Source organism: Staurois parvus, unplaced genomic scaffold (assembly GCF_062004578.1).
Source record: "Staurois parvus isolate SC_StPar_1 unplaced genomic scaffold, SC_StPar_1.0 ptg001220l, whole genome shotgun sequence".
Lineage (NCBI taxonomy): Eukaryota > Metazoa > Chordata > Amphibia > Anura > Ranidae > Staurois > Staurois parvus.
The window spans coordinates 1,109,969-1,129,004 of NW_028319016.1; the positions used below are offsets into that span (position 1 = coordinate 1,109,969).

The 19,036-nt window shown below is 44.9% G+C and overlaps 1 protein-coding gene across 1 annotated transcript in view; it reads right to left on the minus strand.

Annotated features, from left to right (window-relative positions):
• The window catches only part of LOC149438104 (butyrophilin subfamily 1 member A1-like), a 114,938-nt gene that overhangs the window by 46,593 nt on the left and 49,309 nt on the right, over positions 1-19,036 (minus strand). The gene's annotated exons all lie outside the window — the stretch shown is intronic.

The window sequence follows — 19,036 nt, forward strand, 5'->3', positions numbered from 1 at the left end:
CTGAGCAAAGATTTTAGAAAGATAATATAGAGAGAGTTTTCAGTTGCTTACTAGCAGTGTATTAAAATAAAAATGAATGCAGAACTTCAGCTAAGAACAAGATAACAATGAAATGCTAACTAAAAGAGAAAATGACAAAACCAAACTTTTGCTGAACTATTCACCTTTGATCCAGAGATTTCCCCTGCAGTCAGGGGCAGACTGACAACTCATGGGGCCCCCAGGCAATAGGGGATCATGGGGCCCGTGTCCTTGCCCAAACTCAAAAAAGCCTATGAAAAAGGTACCAAGGGCATCTCATGGGGCCCCCTACTGACCCCGGGCCCTCGGGCAGTGCCTGAGTTTGCAAATGGTCAGTCCGCCCCTGCCTGCAGTACTTTATTTCTGCCACTAGTTGTCCTCAGCTGGATAGCCAGAATTATTCTACCCACTTGCTCTGAGCCCAGATTGTCCTGGACTTGCCCCAGCTTGTGACTGAACAGTAAGAGGAGAAGCAGCGCAGTGATCATCTCCCCTCCCATCAGCATGTTCCTTGTCAGCACAAGAACTGATTGGCTTCTTGTGCTGATTCTTCATTTAAAACTCCAACACTGCAGTACTGGGACTGCAAGAGGCTGATCCCAGGTCAGAGTCAGGTCTGTACACGGCTTGTATGTAAAAAAATAAATGTAATGATGCATTAATGTTGACAGACTGCCATTCATTTGTCCGCACAGAAAGTATGCTCTACTAGATTACCCGTGAAACCGGGAACCACTGCTCTGGCCCAAATGCATTTGAAATGTAGCAATAATCCTCTGATACAATGAAGCCGGCTACTTGGTGACATCCATTGGATCCACAGCTGATGAAACGCGTACGCGTTAGATTGTTACTGCTGCATCCTACTATGTAGCCATTAAAGAATTTTTCCAATGGATGTCACCAAGTAGCCGGCTTCATTGTATCAGAAGGTTATGCCATTCATTTGTGCCTTTTATATCTGTCTGGAGTTCAGACTTAATCGTTTAACTGCAAGCCAGAGGATGTTTTATTTCTTGGAGTTACACTTTAACACTGACAATCAGTGATCACAGCAGATATGACTCCGTTCACCAACATCGAACATCTACAGACATGGATATGGAGGTTTTATATGTGATAACTCCTTCTAGATGTACTGAAATACAGACAGAAGGGCAGATAAATACATAACTGATATACATGAGATGTTACCTTCTCCCTGCCAAAGGAATTGTAATTCTGTTCATCTGGTCTCATGATCCACGTACTCCTGCCAGACAGCGCAGCCAGGTCATGGATCTGTGAGCCGGCTACAGTGCAGCCTAGTCTACCACTAACCCAGACTAGGACTACAGAGACTATGGGGGTGAAGCAGAGCTGTGCTGAGGTCACCCCAACCCCCTGCAGGAAACATGTTTGTAGATAGCACTGTGCAAATCACAATACAATATCTCTGTGCCCCATCCTCTTCCAGTACTGAGGTGCAGGAGAGTACCCAGGGTGTGATACTAGGTGTACAGGAGAGGGGAGAGGAGAAAAGGAAAGGAGGGGAAAGGAAATGAAGACAAAGGAAAGAAGAATGGAACGGAGGGAGGAGTAGGAAAAGGAGAAGGGTGGAATGAAGGAATAGGAAAGAAAGAAAGAAAGAAAGAAAGAAAGAAAGAAAGAAAGAAAGACGGACATATAGAGGGAAGGAAGGGGAGAATGGTAGGAATAAAAGAAATAAAGAAGGGAAGGAAGAAATAAATGGAGGAAGAAAGCAAGTAAAAGGAAGGGAGAATGGATGGATTGAAGAATCCATCCTTTCTCTGTACTGATGTGCAGAGGATTACAGGAGGTTACCCAGGAGATGATACTACTAGAAGTGAAGGAGAAGAGAGAAGAAGAGGAGGAGAAGAAAAGGAGAGGAGAAGAGAAGTAGAACAGGAGAAGAGAGGATAAGAGAAGAGGAAGAGAGGAGAGATAAAGAGGAGGAGAAGAGAAGAAGAGAGGAGAATAGAAGGAGAGGAGAAAAGAAGGAAAGGAGAGGTGAAGAGAAGAGAAGAATAGGAGAGGAGAGGAGAGAAGAATAGAAAGAGAGGAGAAGAAGAGATGAGAAGAGAAGAATAGAATGAGAGGAGAAGAAGAGAAGGAGAAGAAAAAGAGAAGAGAAGGAGAGGAGAAAAAGAGAAGAGAATGAGAAGAAAATGAGAGGACAGGAGAAAAAGAGAAGAGAAGGAGAGGAGAAAAAGAGAAGAGAAGGAGAGGAGAAGAAAAGGAGAGGAGAAAAAGAGAAGAGAAAGAGAAGGAGAGGAGATGAGAAAAAGAGAAGAGAAAGAGAATAGAAGGAGAGGAGAAAAAGAGAAGAGAAAGAGAAAAAGAGGAGAGGAGAGAAAAAGGAGAAGAGAAGGAGAGGAGAGGAGAAAAGGAGAAGAGAAGGAGAGGAGAAAAAGAGAAGGGAAGGAGAAAAAGAGAAGGAGAGGAGATGAGAAGGAGAGGAGAAAAAGAGAAGAGAAGGAGAAAAAGAGGAGAGGAGAGAAGAAAAAGAAAGGAGGGGGAAGGAAATGAAGACAAAGGAAAGAAGAATGGAAGGGAGGGAGGAGTAGGAAAAGGAGAAGGGTGGAATGAAGGAATAGGAAGGAAGGAAGGAAGGAAGGAAGGAAGGGGAGATTGGTAGGAATTAAATAAATAAAGAAGAGAAGGAAGGAAGGTAAAAGAATGGAGGAAGAAACCAATAAAGGAAGGAAGAAAGGAAAAAGAGAAAAGTAGGATGGAAAGTAAGGAAGAAAAATTGAGGGAGAAAGGATGGATTGGAGAAATGAAGGCTTCAAAGAAGAAAGGATAGAAAAGGAAGAGAGGAAAAGGAAGATAAGAAGGGTGGATGAAGGAAGGAAGGGAGAGAGAAAGGGTAGATTGAAGAAATGAAGGAATCGAGGAAGGAAGGATGGAGAAGGAAGGGAGGAAGGATGGAGAAGGAAGGGAGGAAGGATGGAGAAGGAAGGGAGGAAGGATGGAGTGGAGAAAGGGAAGAAGGAAGGAAGGGAATTGGCTGCTGGTTGAGATGTGTATTCTAGCACTGACTGACAATGCCGCCATCCAGTCTCTGAATATTAATGATATTTCTCTGGGTTTTGTGACGCTCCCACACTGGGCCTTTCAGCTCTCCAGCCACCCCCCGCAGTCATTGTTCTCCGCTCCCCGCCGCGTCCGCAGGGGGTTAGCCGGAGGAAACACACACTCCACCAATTAATTGGACATCATTGTCAAAATTCCCCTTTTCATAGACGCATTGTGCGCTTATTATTGAACAGAATTCAGCCAGATACGATATAATTATAAACATTCTCTCTACCGTTTTAGTGGAAATATAAAGTGGACCGGTAATTTATCATTAATCGAGGGGCACATGTCACCAAATGACATTATATTTCTGAGAAAATGAAGAAATGCCGCTCTGAACTCCATGGTGTCACTTACAGTCTGGATCAGCTTTTTACAGTGAAGGAATCCTTGAAATAACTTTCAGGTCTCAGCAACCCCTGCTAATAATTGTGACTACATCTACAGATCACAGTACATTAGTGTGAGATATAAATACAAGGGATGTGGGGTACTCGGTGTATGTGACACCCAGGACTGCTCTGTACAACTAAATGATCTTCAGTGATAAGGAAATGATAGAAATAATTAAAACTACCCAGAAAAGAAATTTAGACAGTGAAAATGGTAGTGTTCCCTCTCAGTAGAGAAGAGCTCCCTTACATTGGTGGTCTGTTCTCAGCTGTATAAGGGACTTAGAGAAGTGGGGGTGGGGACTGCAGGGGAGGGTGTGTCAAGCAGGAGGCAGTGAAACAGCAGTACACTGATCTTCCTAGTAATTGCTTCTGCAGGTAAGGGTCTAAACGCTAAAGGAGGGGCAAGCTATGCTCCCAGCACAGCCAGAAAACTGACAACGCTTGGATATATGTGCTCTCCTGCCTAGTGTGGTCAGTTTTTGGTAGGAAAGTAGAGGGACTGGCAGGAACATCAGGGATTTCACACAAAGGAAACAATAGAGAGAACAGGAGATCTGTTCATACAAGTACATGGTACAACAGGCACAGAGCAGGAATATGAAATGTTGGGGTGACATATACTTTGATTTTGGATGGGATGGACATATACAAGAATGGATGAAAAAAGTGTCCCGCATGCCTTTTTCTGATGCAGCTCACTATAATGCAGAATTGCATTGCCCTAGGCCAGTGGTCGGCAAGCCGCGGCTCGCGAGCCACATGCGGCTCTTTACACACTTTAATGCGGCTCGTCTGTGTGCGGGCGCCCGCTCCCCTCCCTCCTCTCGGGCGGCCGCCCCAAAAGTCAGGACTCTGCAGCTAGCCCAGCAATGGGCAAACTACGGCCCGGCAGACCTTTTAATCCAGCCCGCGGAGCGTGATCCAAAAAAAAAACAGCCAGGGCTGCGCGCTCAAATGCAATGATTGGCCAGTCTCGCTGCCACTCACATCCTGATAGCCAGTGATTGGCTGTCAGGATGTGTGTAGGCGGGGCAGCATGACGAAACGTGAGAGGAGCTAGGCTCCTCTCACAGACCGCCCTGAAGACCGGAACGGCGCGGGAACACGGAGAGAAGTACGCGCGGAGCAAAGGTAAGTGAATTGACACAGGGGGGACTTGGCTTACTACTTGCTACTTACTTACTACTACTATATGAGGGATGAATTACTATGGGGGATGAATTACTATGGGGGATGAATTACTATGAGGGATGAATTACTATATGGAGGATGAATTACTATATGGGGGATGAATTACTATGAGGGATGAATTACTATATGGGGGATGAATTACTATATGGGGGATGAATTACTATGGGGGATGAATTACTATATGGGGGATGAATTACTATGAGGGATGAATTACTATATGGGGGATGAATTACTATATGGGGGATGAATTACTATGGGGGATGAATTACTATATGAGGGATGAATTACTATGGGGGATGAATTACTATGGGGGATGAATTACTATGAGGGATGAATTACTATATGAGGGATGAATTACTATGGGGGATGAATTACTATGAGGGATGAATTGCTATATGGGGGATTAATTACTATAGCGGGGATGAATTACTATATGGGGGATGAATTACTATATGGGGGATGAATTACTATGGGGGATGAATTACTATATGGGGGATGAATTACTATAGGGGGGATGAATTACTATATGGGGGATGAATTACTATATGGGGGATGAATTACTATATGGGGGATGAATTACTATGGGGGATGAATTACTATATGGGGGATGAATTACTATAGGGGGGATGAATTACTATATGGGGGATGAATTACTATATGGGGGATGAATTACTATATGGGGGATTAATTACTATGGGGGATGAATTACTATATGGGGGATGAATTACTATATGGGGGATGAATTACTATGGGGGATGAATTACTATAAAAACTTATTGAAACTAAAAACAGTGTACCATCCTATGTATTTTCAGTTTTAAAAATGTGGCTCTCAAAATAAATTTCAATCGTGGTTTTGGCGAGATTTGGCTCAGTTGAAAAAAAAGGTTGCCCACCACTGCCCTAGGCACTAAGGATCATAGGAAATTCCAACAATACTTACTATCACCTAGTGGCCAAATGTGGTATTTCCTGTCTTAAATCAATGAAAAACATTCAACCAGCTCAAAAAATTTCCTTATAAATAGTTTTTTCGGCCCATTCACACAGAAAAAATACACTGATACACAAAAATACATATTGCCAAAATTTAAAGTACATCTAAAGCCAAAAGTTGTGTTTCTTTTTTTATATATTGCAGCTTACAATTCTTATATGTGGTGGCTGCATTAATTTTCTTTTTTAGGCTTTTTTTTCTTTATGTTCACCTAGCGATTTGCCCAGTTATTTTTCAACTTCCTTTAAGGGACAGCTGTTCAGCAAAAGTGACAGTTGGCGTATTCAGACAAACGACACTATATTGCCAAAGTATTGGGACACCTGTCTTTACACGCACATGAACATTAATGGCATCCCAGTCTTAGTCCGTAGGGTTCAATAGTGAGTTGGCCCCGCCCTTTGCAGCTATAACAGCTTCAACTCTTCTGGGAAGGCCGTCCACAAGGTTTAGGAGGGTGTCTATGGGAAGGTTGGACCATTCTTCCAGAAGCACATTTGTCAGGTCAGGCACTGATGTCGGGGGAGGAGGCCTGGCTCGCATTCTCCGCTCTAATTCATCCCAAAGGTGTTCTATGGGTTGAGGTCAGGACTCTGTGCAGGACAGTCAAGTTCCTCCACCCCAAACTGGCTCTTCCATGTCTTTATGGACCTTGCTTTGTGCACTGGTGTGCAGTCATGTTGGAACAGGAAGCAGCCTTCCCCAAACTATTCCCACAAAGTTGGGAGCATGAAATTGTCCAAAATGTCTTGGTATGCTGACGCTTTAAGATTTCCCTTCACTGGAACTAGGGGGCCAAGCCCAACCCCTGAAAAACAACCCCACACCATAATCCCCCCTCCACTAAACTTTACACTTGGCACAATGCAGTCAACCAAGTACCGTTCTCCTGGCAACTACCAAACCCAGACACGTCCATCGGATTGCCAGACAGAGAAGCGTGATTGGTCACTCCAGAGAACACCTTTTTCCCTGCTCTAGAGTCCAGTGGCGGCGTGCTTTACACCACTGCATATGACGCTTTGCATTGCACTTGGTGATGTAAGGCTTGGATGCAGCTGCTCGGCCATGGAAACCCATTCCATGAAGCTCTCTACACACTGTTGTTGTGCTAATCTGAAGGCCACACCAAGTTTGGAGGTCTTTAGCTATTGACTCTGCAGACAGTTGGCGACTTCTGCGCACTGTGCGCTTCAGCATGCGCTGACCCCGCTCTGTCATGTGATGTGGCCTACCACTTGGTGGCTGAGTTGCTGTTGTTCCCAGTTGCTTCCACTTTGTTATAATACCACTAACAGATGAGCGTGGAATATTTAGTAGCCAGGAAATGTCACGGATGGACTTATTGCACAGGTGACCACCTATCATGGGACCACGCTTGGAGTCACTGAGCTCCTGAGAGCGACCCATTCTTTCACCAATGTTTGTAGAAGCCGTCTGCATGCCTAGGTGATGATTTTATACACCTGAGGCCATGGAGGGGATTGGAACACCTGAATCCCATGATTTGGAGGGTGGGGCCAATACTTTTGGCAATATAGTGTATATACATTTTTACTGGATGAATAGCTATGTGAAATGAGGCGCCGCACCGTCTCTGCAAATTGTTGCCCATCCAGAGCGCCTCCCCCGCTGCATCATGAATTTTTACTGGGTGAATAGCTACGTGAAATCTTAATAGATTCAAATGGTTGTAAAGGCTGAAGGTTTTTTTGGTTTTTTTTACCATAATACATTTTCTGCATTACGGTCACATTAAAGAGAATTATATCTTACATTTTGTGGGATTTTTAAGGCAGCCTTAGAATGTATACAAAACAATCCATTATTTAAAAGATTGACATTGTATTTGACACATTGATACATATGGAACAAACAACATATTTCTATAATAAAATACAGCAATTCTTGGAAACATGTTTACTACACGGCATTTGTAATTATTACAATAAATGACTAATGGTATCCCTTACCCCCGGGTTCACACTGATCCAGTGCAGAAGTTGCAGTGTTTTCTGTGCGAATTCCACACCGCATGAGAATCGCACCCCATTCATGCGAACCGCTGCAGGTGTGTATTTTAACCTCCCTAGCGGTATGATTATTTCAGATTTTTTGTGCTGAAAGCGGTACCATTATTTTGCATGGGAATATGTAGTTTTTTTATTGTAGGATGTAATTTTTAGGAATAACTCACTGAAATCTGTCCGAACAAGAGTCTAGTAAACATCCCGGGTATGATAAAATTTGAAAAACGAAGTCATAAATTATAATTTAATAAATAATCATAAAAAATAATAATATAATAATAATAAATTTAATTCAATAATATAATCAAACCAAAAACACTGAAATTTGAAATACAGAGGCAAATTCGCACATCGCTGAGCAAAGTCGCAAAATCGTTTTCAGTCTCTGATGAGGAATTTCCCCCACGAATCATTATCACTCAATTCTGCAAGTGGTTCTGATTTACTATCGCTGTTCTCTAGCCGGTCTAAAACCGATTTTGACGTAAAGGGACGCTTTTTGGGCGCCATGGACTTTTCTAAGTTTCCAGGCAGAAAGAACATTCAAAATGCAGGCAGGGCGCAGGACAAAGTAGTAGGGACAAAATGTATGTGAAATGCATTGAAATAGCAATGACAGCAAAAATGAAATTTTTAAAAAAATTCAAATTTCCGCCGTGTACGTCCCAACGTCGCAGGGACCGGAACACAGAAGCCGGATGCCGGCATCAGCCGGAGGAGATGGCCGGGGACGCTGCAGGGGACACATCGCGGGAGCGAAGGACAAGGTAAGTGCTGCAGGGACCCCCTGAGCAACGCCGCATGGTAAACCCGAGTGTAGCTCCGGGTTACCGCTTTTGGTATAGAAATTTTACCCCGAGCTACACTCGGGAATACCGCTAAGGAGGTTAAGTTAACAACCCCCCCGAAAGAGGTCTGATGTGCAGAATCGGATTGCATAAGTGTGATTACCTATGCGATCCGATTTTAGTGCGGACCCAAGAAAGGCTCCTGCACGTTTTTGGTGCGGGTGTGGTGCAAATAGAGCCATACAAAATGTGCGGCTCCAATCGCACTGCACACAAATCGCATGCAGAGGCAGACTGACCATTTGGAAACTCGGGCACTGCCTGAGGGCCCGGGGTCAGTAGGGGGCCCCATGAGATGCCCCTGGTACCTTTTTCATAGGCTTTTTTGAGTTTGGGCAAGGACACAGGGGCCCCATGATTCCCTATTGCCCGGGGGCCCCATGAGTTGTCAGTCCACCCCTGGGCCATATGCATCTCCTGGTAATGTCAGAGGACAGAAACTGTATTCCATTCGGTTGTCAGTCCGCCCCTGATCGCATGTGATTTGCACAGGAATGCGGTGCGGTTCCTGTGCGAATCACATGAGATATACCGCACCGCATGTATGTGAACCCGGGCTCAATGCTGATTTCCATCTTGCGACCTCAGTTTTGGACTACAAGTGCGTTCAGCCTAAATCAAACGCGTTTCGAATACCTTCGTACAGATTCTTCATCAGGGAAAGGATATCGCTTTAAAATAATAATTGCCAGTAATTAATTTATACGTATTTCTCTATAGTTGAAAAATTGAAAGATCAACCATATAAGATGTGTAACTTACCACCAAAATGCGTCAAAAGAAGATGCTTTACTGTGTTTGGAAGAGAAGTCTCCCCCATAGGGTGAGGCCATCGTTTGACATGCAGGAAGTCTACTTTGTCTGATATTAACCTCTTCCCGTCCAGCCCATGTATATAAACGGCCAGATGGTGGCAGTGCAGGAGCAGGTGGCCGTTTATAAACGTTCTACCCACTCCCTGCTTGTGTGCGCTCCCTCCCTGCGATCCAGTGCCGGAGGACACAGTGGAACACCGATCGTTGTACGGGACCTCTGTGCGAGGTCCCGATCATGTGATCACTGATTGGCCATTCAGTGATCACATGAAGAGTAGTAAGCAAGATGCCACTTCTGACATCATTGCTTACTACGTGTGAAATCTTTGAATGATCACAGAGGTCACATGGTACAGGGCTATTCACAACAGCCTTGTACCATGTGACAAGCTGTGACCAATCACAGCTCACACAGTATTTCTCAATGGCTGCAAGAATGCAGTCAAAGAGATGGAGAAATGATTGCTTTTACAGCCTTTATGGGTGTAAAAGCAATCTGTGTAAAAAAAAAAAAATCTTCATCACCCCCCACAAGTAGTACAGTGTCACTATGGTGACACTTTACTGCTAGAGTGACAGTATGTTAAAAAAAATATAAATAATAATATGAAAAAATAAAATAAAAAAGTAAAACAAAATTTAGAAAAATTCTAATTTTTGGTTATAAACTAATTTGGGTTATTTTTTTTTTTTTTACTAAAAAGATAACAGAATAAATTTTGGCCAAGAATTATGAAGAAATATTATTTATTTGCAAATTTTATAAGAAAAACACTATTTTTCAAAATTTTTGGACTTTTTCATTTATATAGAAAAAAAAATTAAAAACAAAGCGGTGAATAAATACACTAAAATAAAGTTTTATCTGTCTCAAAAAAATTCATATGGGTACAGTGTTGCATGACCGCAATTGTCATTCAAAGTGTGATAGCCTGGGCTGGAAGGGGGTGAAAGTGTCCGGACTGGAAGGGGGTGAAAGTGTCCGGACTGGAAGGGGGTGAAAGTGTCCGGACTGGAAGGGTGTGAAAGTGTCCGGACCAGAAGGGGGTGAAAGTGTCCAGACTGGAAGGGGGTGAAAGTGTCCGGACACTAAGGGGGTGAAAGTGTCCAGACTGGAAGGGGGTGAAAGTGTCCAGACTGGAAGGGGGTGAAAGTGTCCGGACACTAAGGGGGTGAAAGTGTCCGGACTGGAAGGGGGTGAAAGTGTCCGGACAGGAAAGGGGTGAAAGTGTCCGGACAGGAAGAGGGGGAAGTGTCCGGAGTGGAAGGGGTGAAAGCGTCCGGACAGGAAGGGGGTGAAAGTGTCCAGACTGGAAGGGGGTGAAAGCGTCCGGACAGGAAGGGGGTGAAAGTGTCCGGACTGGAAGGGGGTGAAAGTGTCCGGACTGGAAGGGGGTGAAAGCGTCCGGACTGGAAGGGGGTGAAAGTGTCCGGACTGGAAGGGGGTGAAAGCGTCCGGACAGGAAGGGGGTGAAAGTGTCCGGACTGGAAGGGGGTGAAAGTGTCCAGACTGGAAGGGGGTGAAAGTGTCCGGACAGGAAGGGGGTGAAAGTGTCCGGACAGGAAGGGGGGGAAAGTGTCCGGACTGGAAGGGGGTGGAAGTGTCCGGACTGGAAGGGGGTGAAAGTGTCCGGACTGGAAGGGGGGGAAAGTGACTGGACTGGAAGGGGGTGAAAGTGTCCGGACTGGAAGGGGGGGAAGCGTCCGGACTGGAAGGGGGTGAAAGTGTCCGGACTGGAAGGGGGTGAAAGTATCCGGACTGGAAGGGGGGAAAGTGTCCGGACTGGAAGGGGGGGAAAGTGTCCGGACTGGAAGGGGGTGAAAGTATCCGGACTGGAAGGGGGTGAAAGTGTCCGGACTGGAAGGGGGGGAAGCGTCCGGACAGGAAGGGGGTGAAAGTGTCCGGACTGAAAGTGGTTAATAGGGACAGAGGATTCTTAGATCCTCATAATATATATCATATGAACAGATATGTAAATTACGAACAGATCCTTGGCTCATTTCAATGTCCCTCCACAATTAGAGATACACTCTCAGCAACAACAGAAAAAGATAAAAAGTTAAATATCTCAGCTACATTGAGTCAAAGATTTTTCCAATATAGACATTGAAGATGGTCACTTACCTTCTTACAACTCACCATGAACTGTGTAAATATAAAGTGCTGTATGGACCGGACATCCAAAGCACAATCCTGTTGTTCAGACTTTAACCCACCAAAAGGTCCGGACCGGGCATCGTACATGCAATTCCTGCCGGGAGGACGATGCCCGGTCCTGACCCATATCTGTTCATAACAGGGGCGGACTGACAACTCATGGGGCCCCCGGGCAATAGGGGATCATGGGGCATCTGTGTCCTTGCCCAAACTCAAAAAATCCTATGAAAAAGGTACCAGGGGCATCTCATGGGGCCCCCTACTGACCCTGGGCCCTCGGGCAGTGCTCGAGTTTCCAAATGGTCAGTCTGCCCCTGTTCTCCTTGCTCCCTCCTCATAGGCTCAGAGACAGCAGCAGCAGCCAATTGTCAACCACAGCTAGTGAGCAAAGCGTGGGGCGGGGCCAATCTACGCCCTGTGTGTCTATGGACACACAGAGCCCTCTCAGGATTGAGCCCACACAAGTGCCCCCGTAGCAAGCTGCTTGATATGGTGGGCACTCGTAGGGGGGAGAATTTAAAATCACTTTAAAGCTCAGTAATGTGTGAGCGTTACCCTTCCAGGTACTTATCTCTCGAAGAGGTCACAGCACTCCCCCTGACAATGCCTTCATTTGCTTTTCTCTCCTGAAGAACGGCACCATCTCTGTTCAGGCATCATCCGGGATCACCCTCTACTTTCTGGACTGAGATGCCTGCTCAGAGATCACACAATCATGTAAATCCTGGTGACTGTTCAGTTCTTGGCTGTGTTAACAAATGTCTGACACAGATCAGCCCCTTTTGCAGCCTCTTACGATATCACTACAATGTTACAATGTATAGTCTGATCACTGGAGGGGGGACAACTAAAAAAGAAAGCTTTCTCGTGGCTGCAGCAGACTGATAGCATCATCCTAGCCTAGGCAAAGTACAGTTCTTGATTGTGCTCACAAATGTCGGACACAGATTAGCCCTTGCTGCAGCCTTTTATAATATGACTGCAAAGTCACAATGTATAGTCTGATCACCTGGAGGGATTCAAGTAAAAAAATTATTTTTCCTGGCTGCAGCAGACTGATGAAATCATCTTAGCCTAGGCAAAGTGCAGTTTTTGGTTGTGCTCACAAATGTCTGACACCAATCAGCCCCTGCTGCAGCCTCCTAGGATGTGACTACAAAGTTACAATGTATAGTCTGATCACTAAAGAAGGAATAACTAAAAAAAGCTTTCTCCTGGCTGCATCAGATTGATGACATCATCTCAGCCCAGCCAGAGTGCAGTTTTTGGTTGTGCTCACAAATATCTGACACTGATCAGCCCCTGCCGCAGCCTCCTAGGATGATACTACAAAGTTACAATGTATAGTCTGATCACTGAAGGGGGGACAACTAAAAAAATGCTTTCTCCTGGCTGCATCAGATTGATGACATCATCTCTGCCTAGGCAAAGTGAAGTTTTTGGTTATGCTCACAAATGTCTGACACAGATCAGCCCCTGCCGCAGCCTCCCAGGATGTGACTACAAAGTTACAATGTATAGTCTGATCATTGTAGGAGGACAAATTTATAGCTAGTTTAAAAAACGCGCCATCAACAGGAACCACAAGATATGGAAGCCGCCAGATCACCCTACGAAAGGTAAGTACAAGGGCGGCTACCTGGTTTCCAGACGGCAGAGAGAACTCATTCCAGTGGCAAAACTCGCCTGCCGTTCCCCAAAAACTGAATCCGATTCCCACCTGACAATGACCATTTTCTGCGGATAGGAAGTTGAGACGTCTACCAGAAGCAGCAAAGAAAGAAGAGAGACGAAGGAAGACGAGTGCCGAGCCGTTTGTGTCGGAGATCTGGCTCACGGGCGGAGTTACGCTTTATCGCTTGGAAAGATAACTGGTAACGAGGATCCGTCTCTGCAAATTGCTGCCCATCCAGAGCGCCTCACCCGCTGCGATTTGAATTTATGTGAAGATGGCTTGCTGGGATCTTGTCAGCGCCGCCTCTGTCAATACCATTTCAATTTATGTGAATAAAATTGTCTGTTATTTTTTTTTCTTCAGCCACGCTGAGGTTTCCCCTTTTATCCGCGGTCGCAGCTCATTACCGGCGGTCTGCCCATGTCAATATTCCTTCATTCCCGCTGATGTACGTCCCTTTGTCTGCATTTCAATGAATGCCACCTGGATTTTATCAAATATATATCAAAAAGAGAGCCACTTAGAGGGTCATTATTGGGGGTGTAACTACCAATCATGGAGCCCCGTAGCCAAAATTTGATGCCCCCCCCCAGCAACCTCTGTGTGGCACCTGGCAGTGTCAGGACAAATAGGGTGCGTTTATGAAAAAAAAAAAACTTTGCATGGCTGTTCAGCTCTTCAAACTGCATGTATCCTAGATTGTAAGCTCCAAAGATCAGGCCCTCCTAACCCTCTTGTATTGAACTGTATCGTTGCTGTATTGTCTCCCGTTATATTGTACAGTGCTGAGCAAACTGTTGGCGCTATATAAATCCTGTATAATAATAATATATAAATCCTGTATAATAATAATATATAAATCCTGTATAATAATATTATATAAATCCTGTATAATATAATAATAATAATAATACATTCATTCTGTGCGAATGTTCTCAGGTTATATTCTCTGCAGATCAAATGTTATTCATATGGGGGAAAAAAGTGCAAATGGGGGAATACCACATTATGGCCAGTAGATGGAGCTGAGGAGCACACTTATTTGCTATGATACTGAGCACAGTCTAGTGGCCAGAATGCAGTATTTTCCCCATTCATGCTACTTTTTTTTTCCCTCCTTTTATCCGCGGTCGCAGCTCATTACCGGCGGTCTGCCCATGTCAATATTCCTTCATTCCCTCTGATGTACGTCCCTTTGTCTGCATTTCAATAAACGCCACCTGGATTTTATCAAATATATATCAAAAAGAGAGGGTCATTATCGGGGGTGTAACTACCAATCATGGAGCCCCGTCGCCAAAATTTGATGGGCCCTCTCCCCCCAGCAACCTCTGTGTGGCACCTGGCAGTGTCAGGACAAATAGGGTGCGTTTATAAAAAAAAAAATTTTGCATGGCTGTTCGGCTCTAAATATCACCCAAACCGTCCTCTCCGCTCCTCGCAAGACCTCCTGCTCTCTAGCTCCCTTGTCTCCTCCTCCCATGCTAGTCTCCAGGACATCTCCAGAGCTTCCCCCATCCTCTGGAACTCCCTACTCCAATTTATCAGACTATCGCCTACTCTGCTCACGTTTAGGTGATCTCTGAAAACCTCTCTCTTCAGGGAAGCCTATCCTGCCCTCAGCTAACAATGGAATCTTCTACTCTTCCAACCACTCCATCCCCCACAGGGCCGATTCACACTATAGAAATGCAGTCCAGATGTGTTCCAGATGCGTTTCTGCATGCACATTTTTAATGCGTTCTAGTGCATTTTTGATGCATTTTTAACATGTTCCAGTGTGTTTTTTTATGCATTCCGGTTCATTCTCCCCTCTTTTTCTTCAATTTAGATAAGGACATGTGCATTCCAGTGCGTTTATGGTGTGTTTTAGTGCGTTCCGGTGCATGTTTGATGCGTTTTATCACTTTCCAGTGCAATTCTGTGCAGAAACAAAATGCAGCATGTTCTATTTTTTTTTTCTGCAACCGGAACGCACTGGAACTGCAAGCGCTGATGTGAACTATGACATTGACAACCATATAACCTACTTTCTGTGCGTTTTGGATGCAGAAAAAAGCAACTGAAACGCATGGAGTGTGAACTGGCTGTAAAAGAAGACGTACATTCTGGTGCATTTTTTATGCTTTTTATTGCATTCCAGTACAATTCAGTGCAAAAAAATTGCAGCATGTTCTACTTTTTTTTTTTGGAACAGAAACACATTGCATTCCGGTTCATTCTCCCCTCTTTTTCTTCAATTTAGATAAGGACATGTGCATTCCAGTGCGTTTATGGTGTGTTTTAGTGCGTTCCGGTGCATGTTTGATGCGTTTTACCACTTTCCAGTGCAATTCTGTGCAGAAACAAATTGCAGCATGTTCTACTTTTTTTTTTTGGAACAGAAACACATTGGTGAGGGTTTCCATTGGAAACCATGTAACCTACTATTCCTGCGGGAAAAAAACCCCACTGGACTGCATGTGGTGTGTTCCGGCCCTCAAACCTCTAAAAAGTTGCATAAATTATGTAAATGTTGCATTAGGGAAAATTACAGAAACATGTCTTTTTTACCATTTTTTTTTTATTTTACTATTTATTCCCAATAAAATCCAAGGAAATAAAAAATACGTATCCAATTTTTTTTTTTCAAATTAAAGTCTTGTCTGTCCCCAAAGGAAAAAAAAATCTATAACATGTTAGCGAAGATTACACATTATAAAAGGAGGGATCAGGGACGGACTGACAACTCATGGGGCCCCTGGGCAATAGGGGATCATGGGGCCCCTGTGTCCTTGCCCAAACTCAAAAAAGCCTATGAAAAAGGTACCAGGGGCATCTCATGGGGCCCCCTACTGACCCCGGGCCCTCGGGCAGTGCCCCAGTTTCCAAATGGTCAGTCTGCCCCTGGGAGGGAGCTACAATTGTGTTTCATTTTCTGATTGTTATTTTAAAAGGATAAATACATTTTCTGATTCTAAAAGGTACAAACTGACATATTGGCAAAATGAGAAAAAAAAACACTTTGGGACTGAAAGGGGTATTAGGAGATTCCTAGATTTAGGGACCGAATTGCTTGAGATTATATGAGATTTAGGTGTTTGCATTTTATTTAAAGATAAACTCCAGAGCAGAACAATTATTACAATAATACATTGGCCATGCCTTGCCTAGCCAGAGTCTCCTGTTCCTTTCATCATCGATAAATTCTTGGATGTGCGTTCGTTATGAAAGCTCATCTCACGTGAAGGACGTTATGAAACATTTAATGGTTTAGAGCAGGGGTCTCCAAACTGTGGCCCTTTGCTAGCCTTTATCCAGCCCTTGGGGTACTACTCCTCCCAGTGATACCAATGATGGGGCACTATTCCTCCCAGTGATACCAATGATGGGGCACTATTCCTCCCACTGACACCAATGATGGGACACTATTCCTCCCACTGATACCAATGATGGGGCACTATTCCTCCCACTGACACCAATGATGGGACACTATTCCTCCCACTGATACCAATGATGGGGCACTATTCCTCCCACTGATACCAATGATGGGACACTATTCCTCCCACCAACACCAATGGTGGGGCACTATTCCTCCCACCGACACCAATGGTGGGGCACTATTCCTCCCACTGACACCAATGGTGGGGCACTATTCCTCCCACTGACACCAATGATGGGACACTATTCCTCCCACTGATACCAATGATGGGACACTATTCCTCCCACTGACGCCAATGATGGGACACTATTCCTCCCACTGATACCAATGATGGGGCACTATTCCTCCCACCAACACCAATGGTGGGGCACTATTCCTCCCACCGACACCAATGGTGGGGCACTATTCCTCCCACTGACACCAATGATAGGGCACTATTCCTCCCACTGACACCAATGATGGGGCACTATTCCTCTCACTGACACCAACGATGGGGCGCTATTCCTCCCACTGATACCAATGATGGGGCACTTTTCCTCCCACTGACACCAATGATGGGGCGCTATTCCTCCCACTGATACCAATGATGGGGCGCTATTCCTTCCACTGACACCAATGATGGGGCGCTATTCCTCCCACTGATACCAATGATAGGGCACTATTCCTCCCACTGACACCAATGATGGGGCACTATTCCTCCCACTGACACCAATGCTGGGGCACTGTTCCTCCCACTGACACCAATGCTGGGGCACTATTCCTCCCACTGACACCAATGATGGGGCACTATTCCTCCCACTGATACCAATGATGGGGCACGATTCCTCCCACTGACACCAATGATGGGACACTATTCCTCCCACTGACACCAATGATAGGGCGCTATTCCTCCCACTGACACCAATGATGGGGCACTATTCCTCTCACTGACACCAACGATGGGGCGCTATTCCTCCCACTGATACCAATGATGGGGCACTTTTCCTCCCACTGACACCAATGATGGGGCGCTATTCCTCCCACTGATACCAATGATGGGGCACTTTTCCTCCCACTGACACCAATGATGGGACACTATTCCTCCCACTGACACCAATGATGGGGCACTATTCCTCCCACTGATACCAATGATGGGGCACTATTCCTCCCACTGATACCAATGATGGGGCACTATTCCTCCCACTGATACCAATGATTGGGCACTATTCCTCCCACTTACACCAATGATGGGGCACTATTCCTCCCACTGATACCAATGATGGGGCACTATTCCTCCCACTGATACCAATGATGGGGCACTATTCCTCCCACTGATACCAATGATGGGGCACTATTCCTCCCACTGACACCAATGATGGGACACTATTCCTCCCACTGACACCAATGATTGGGCACTATTCCTCCCACTGATCACGTATATGTATGTGATTTTGCGCACCCATGCCGCCCTGCAGTGGTATTTCTACTATAGGGCAGAACTGGTTAATTTCTGCATCTGTTAACATCCGTTTGTTTTGATTGGAAGAAAACCATTTTTCTTCCATAAAAAAAAAACAATGGAACAGACGAAAAACAGATGTAAACGAATGTAAAGGGACATATGGTCCGTTTTTGCATCTGTAAAGGAATGTAAAAACTGACAAGAAACTGATGAAAAAACAGATGTACACGGAACAAAAATGGATGTGAAAAAAGTGGAGGTATAAAGTGAAGTCTTGATCCGTTTAGCTCCGATTTTGAAAAAAAAAAAAACGCGACTGAACTGATAAAAAAAAATTTAACACCTGTGTGAAAGGACCCTTTCTGTTTTTCCTACATGTCTTCTATGGACCCAGTGATGTCATCACTTGTTTTCTGTACTTCTCCATGCAATGGAGGCAGATCATGGCTGACTGGAAGGGTTGGCAAGGTGCTGTATATAGCTTACTGTAAGCAATGGGCTGGCTGTTGGGAGGAGTTATGAGAATACCAAAATGCCTTGATTGGTGGGTGTCAGTCTGGAGAAGTGGGCGTTCCTAGGCAGGCTGTATTTGTACGCAGACCACCCTAGGTAACACCCATATGTGATGCTGAGGCTCCATGATTGAAAGAACTGAGATCCAATGAATGAAAGGGGCGGGCCAAGGACAGTCAGACTGATTAGGGAAGGACTAGAGGATGTTGGATGTTCTCCAACCTCAGCCTTAAGGGCCAGTTCACACTCCATATGTTTCAGTTGCTTTTTTTCTGCATCCAAAACGCACAGAAAGTACTCTGATCACTTCCCCAGAGTAGTACAATGTTACTATGGTAACACTGTATTGCTCTGGTCACAAAAAAAGAAAAGAGTAAAAAAATCGAAAAAAATCGAGAAAAAATTATTAATTTTTTTTTCTGTCACCATGTCCCTCATCATCGCAACACC